We start from the raw sequence: 5,464 nt of genomic DNA, 5'->3' as shown, positions 1-5,464 counted from the left end.
GGAATGTGGAAGCGTGCCTGCTGACAGCGGAGTTTCTTTTTTAAATGTCATGCATTCACTTTCATTACTTCCAAATAATTGCCCAAAAGATCAGCAGCCGGACGAACGAGAGCATTTTATACCGCTGTTAGCCGATTCCATCACCATAAAAAGCAGCTGCGGGGACCTGCTCTTGGTCATGGCGAGCAAGCACTGTCTGTGCCGTTCCTAGAGCCCACCCAACAGACCCGGTGGGCTTCGGGCACAGACCCACTGCCCTGCTCTTCCATGGGTAAAGACCCTTGGAATCGGTGAGGCTGGGGCAGGCTCTGCCTGGGTGCCAGGCAGGCGGTGTCGTGCCCAAGAAAGTCACCTTTGTTTGTTGGAGGGTTTTTTCAATGAAATGAAACTCTCTTCTTGTCGTTTGGGGGTGTTTGTTGGGGATTTGTCGTGAGCCATCCTTCGTAGGCAGCAAGGGCTTGTGCCTTCAGCTGTGAAAATGAAACAGCCCTGTTAGCCCTGGGCTGAGCTGGGTGCTGAGGGCTGCTCAGCCCCCGCGGGGCATTGCCCACACCAGGGCAGCCCTTGCTACCCAGTCGCTTCAGAGCGGTTTTCCCAGCTTCCCCATCTGGGAAGCCCCTAGGAGAAGGGGGATGAGGGGGAGCTCCAAGTGCTGCGGCCACTCTCTCCTCCTCCTCCTCCTCTTCCTCCTCCTTTCTCTGCATTTCTCGCAGGAACTGTCCAGAAGCGCCGGCCTGTGGAGGCAGCCCCACGCTTTTGCAGATCAGGTCCAAGACAAACTCCAGATACTGACTGCGAAAGCTCTGTGGCCTGTAATGAAAGCCCTCAAGGAAAACTGTAAATATAGGAGCTATTGGCAAAATTCAGGTCTGGCCTTGGGCTGGAAGTCCCTCTCCCACAGTGGGAGGTTTGATCCCCGGTATTGGCGCAGCCCTCGGTTTCAGTCTATCTTAAACAGCTGGAAAACAAGATCTTTTTAATCTAGACATGGTTTTCTGCCTCCACTGGAAAGAGAAAAAGAAAGAGGGGGAGGAAGATGAAAAGCAAAAGCTGTAATAAAAGCCCTGGATGATGAGAAGTACGAAGGAGAAGTAGTAAGGAGCAAAAAGCCAGTGCCACTGTTAATTATTCTGCAGCTCGTAGTCCAAGGCCTCGTATCATTTGAGGGCTCAGAGCATTAGTAGAAAATGTTGTTCTTTTTTGGAAAAGAATTTCTGATCGACTTTTTGGCCCGTGCCAGTGGCTGCGTGAACAAGTCCTGGAGTCTGAAAACCCTCATCTGACGTCGCACGCCAAACGCGGCCAGGGCAGGGCTCCCTTGTGGCAGCCGACGGCTTCATTTCTGATTTGGAAGGACGGTTGCTTTTATGAGAACATAGATTCTTGTTGGAAAACTGTATTTCTGCTAGAAAATAAGCTGGTTTGGATGAAAACACAAGGATTTAAATAGGTAAAGTAAAATGTTTTGAGTTTCGCTACTTTGGGTTTCTAAAGGGAGAGGGCGGGAAAGGAATCCCTGGTTTTAAGTTCCTTCTCTAAAACTCAGAAAATGCCTGTGGAGCATTTTCTAGCTTATGAGGGAACACTGGTTTGTCTCCTTGAGAAACCGGCCCTGGGGCAACCTGCTCCACCTTGTGCTTTATTTGGTGCGTTCAGCCATGCTAAACTCACGCGGGCCTCTTGTCTCGAGGCAGAACCAACACCGCGGTGACGGCACAGCATCAGCAGTGACCATGGTGGTTGCAGCACATTTCCATGTTCCTCGGAGGCCGTCGGAAGGCAATGCCCTGATGGCAGCCGGGAGCTGCTGACAGCCTGGAGCGCTTCTGAGCCAGGCAGCGCCGAAGCCGGCATCCGGGGAGGACACGAGCTTCTCAGCCCATTACCCCGCTCCTCAGCCAAGCGCCGCTTAGCTGGGATTGACAGCGGGTCTGAACTTGCAGCGATGTCGTCCCAGGTGCCTTCTGCCTCCTCGTTCTGTGCCCCTTGTGACCCGCCGCGCTTGTAACAGGGTTAAGTCTAAAACGGTGGGAGATGACGGGATAATCCATCGCTCCCCGCCGCTGCTGCAGGGCTGCCAGCCCCAAGGGTTTTAGATCTGAAACTCCTCCGAGACACCCTAAAGGGGTGAAGAAGATTGCGGCATTGACCCCCCCCCCCATGTGAGGGGCAGAGGCGCAGTGTCCCCCTTCCAGAGCGCCCGAAAGCTTGCAGAAAGGCAGAAGCAGACCCACCCTGGGCTGCCCTTGCAGAAACGTGTCAGTTGTATCTCAGTACGGGGGTAAAGCAGACGGGGCATGAGGGCTGCGCGGCGTCGTGCTCCCCTCCTCGTGCCCGTGGGAATCCAGGGAGCCCGAAGAGTGGGGCGGGTGAAGCCCGGGCAGAGCATCCCCAGCGAAGCACTGTGCTTCAGTGCCTCGTGTCCTCTGCATAAATGCAATTTCCCTGAATGTCAGAGGAAAGCATTACAGATAACACACTGTGTGTGTCTCTGACCCAGTAAGTGCTGAAATCACAGATCTCATTATTCTGACATGATAGAATTTTTTTCCCTCCCCGCTGCAACCCTGCTGCTGTTGTTTTCCAGACTGCAGACATAATTGCCGAAGGTGCAAAGCCTCCGCAGACAAATACGTCTTGCCTACTTCCCTAAATCTAGCAAAATGCCAGTTCTGTGTGTGCATAAGAAAAGGCTTTTAGATCACGCTCATAAGCAGCACGTATTTCCATAGGGTGCCAGTCACCGTCAGGCTCACCTTTAGGGACGTGCGAGACAGCGGAGCACTGAGCTCCCAAATAGTTCCCAGACTCGAGGTTTCGGCCAGCGTGTGCCATTGGGGGGTGACACAGCTGGGGAGAGGAGCCCCTTAGAGAGTGGTCCGGGATATTTACAGCGCTTGATCTCGAGCACAGGGATCACAGGGGACCAACCACATTTGGCTGGGTTGGGCAGCGAGGGACCCTCTCGCGGGCTGGCAGGGGCTCGTTGCAGCAGTCTCTGGGCTTTGGGGCTCCTTGCAAGATAAGGGACATGCGGGGACACGGCGGCTAGCGGGGATGTGGGCCGCCCCGACACCAGCGCCGGGGTAGCTGCATCTGTGCAGGGCTGCATCTCAGCTAACGAGCTCTGTTAACAAACAGCCCTTATTAGCTTGGACACCGGGGTGGAGCGAGTTTGCTTGCGGGGTCTGTGCGAGCATCTCTGCTCTGCGCCCAGGAGATGCAGCTCCCCCCGCAGATCCCTGCTTTCTGCTGCCGCCCAGACTTGCCGACATCCCGCTCGGAGGCAGGGTCCCCAGGGGACATCACAGCTTCTGGAAATCGTTCCACTCAAGTGTTGAAGGCCATATTTTTTATTGTAGTAAGTTTAGTTAAAAAGAAGATTCCCCCCTAATCTCCACCTTTGTGATAATTTTTCTATAATTTCCCTTTTAGCTGGGTCAGATGAAAAAATCTGTTTGTAGCCTGGGTCTCGGAGCGATAAAGGGGCTCTTCTTGCAGGTCAGCTGGAGGAAGGAGTAGGCCCCCTTCCAGGCCACCGCAGCCCTCTCCACAGGACCAGCTTACCTGACCAGGGGACATTTTCTCACCTTTATTTTCACCTTTCTGCCTGTTTGCTTATTTTACCTCTTCTGTTAAGTTATGTTCCTTAGCGAACATTTTTTAATCAACTTTCGAATCCACCTTCCTGGCCATAACCCTAACTGGTTTTAATCGCAGCATCGTTAGTTCAGCCATGCAGCGATGCAGCAATTAAGCCCGGCCTTAAACGGAGAGGGGAGGGAGGAAGAGTTACAGAGTTGGCTGTTGAGGAGCAAAAGGCAAGGACAAGCACCGAGGACCTTGGGCTGCGGAAGGCAGCCTGCTCCAGGGCAGAAATGCCATTACGAGGAACTGCCAGGTGTGAAGTCCCCGCTGACCCTGTCCTGCCTGCTCCTGGACTTGGGGGCTTCCCAAGCACCTGCGCGGGGCGCAGAGCTCAGCAGATGGTAGGAAAGGAGAGAAGGGTGAACGTTAGCTTGCGTTTTGAGTGATTTTATGATGCTACTGCATTCATACCCCTTTACTGCTACTTCAGATACCTGCGAAGTGCCTGGTCGATCCTTGCACAGCGCTGGCAGGGGATGGTGAGCCTCCGAGCGAGGGTTGGGTGCGAGTGGGGGGGGGCTTTCGCTGCCCCAAGTGGAAATGCCTCAGTCTGGCAGCGGTTCTGCTCTAAGGGGCAAAACAACGGAGCTGAGAGGTGATCTGTGTTGTCCTCGCCCTGTCCCTTTTGTACGGGATTTTGTAATGTCATTGCTGAGCATTTATCAGACATCAAAACCAGTTTCTTGTGATTAAGATCCCAGTGACACACTTGAGATGAAAGGTGAAACATTCCAGGCCAGGTTGGATGGGGCTGTGAGCAACCTGATCTGGTTCAAGGTGTCCCTGCTCCTGAAGGGGGGTTGGACTGGGTGACCTCTAGGGGTCCCTTCCCACCCAAAACATCCTATGATTCTATGAAAGACAGGAGTGAAGGCACATCTTCCTGGCGAGACGATGGGCCGAGGAACGGGATTGCATAAGGGTTCTTCACCATAAGCCGATAAAGCACGGAGATCAACAACCTTCAGAGATAACTCTGATGTGGTTAAAAAGCAGGAAAGCAGAGGGTTAAATTAATCAGATAAATCGCTCACTGAAGAGTTTGGCCAGCTCCCCTCACCAGGGAGTGCGGGGCTAAGGAAATGCAGATAGCAGCTTACCTACCTATACATTACCCTTCATCCACGTAGACCCCGCGGTTCTTAACAAACTTCACAGGCATACATTTTACTGACTTTTATCTTTGAAGTTCCTCCTGCAATTTGGGCTGGTTTAATTACTGCAAGGGCACAGGGAGCTTGTGCACAGGATTCCAAAATGAGATGCATGGGGTGAGGAGGTCGGATCTCTGGGTTTCGGCCTGAGAAAGCCACCAGTACAGCTCGCATAGCCACTTGTCGTTGTTAAAACTGCCTGGGGAAAAGCGAAATCAGATTAAATCCCGTGATTTAGGGTCGGGTAAAATTCCTCGTATTCATCCGAAAATGGCAGCACCAAAACAGTCTCTGAGGGCACCAGCAGGGTGGACATTGCCATCACAGGTGGCTTTTCACGGGAATAGAAGTGACATTTCCCATCATTGCACGGTCTGGCAGCACCAACGTTCTCTTCCTGCAAACCCAGGGCTGGGGTCAGCACTCGCCTGCCTCTGCCCTCGCCTCCAGTAGATGCCCAGTGAAACTGGGAGGATGATCTTTGTGTCTTGCTGCCACATCTCATTCTGTTTGCCACCACGGCCTAGGGGAGGCTTTTCATGTACTTTATCCCCGAATCTCCCAGGGGTATGATGGCCTTTGATAGCCCAACCCAAACACAGACTGTGCTTTGCCTGCTAAACCCTGCCAGCCTCGCACAGGACCCGAATGCTAGGAGAGCT

Source organism: Egretta garzetta, unplaced genomic scaffold (genome assembly GCF_000687185.1).
Source record: "Egretta garzetta isolate BGI_Z169 unplaced genomic scaffold, ASM68718v1 scaffold296, whole genome shotgun sequence".
In the NCBI taxonomy this organism is placed as follows: Eukaryota; Metazoa; Chordata; class Aves; order Pelecaniformes; family Ardeidae; genus Egretta; species Egretta garzetta.
The sequence above is the reverse complement of the archived record's forward strand: the minus strand, read 5'-3'. Positions refer to the sequence as shown.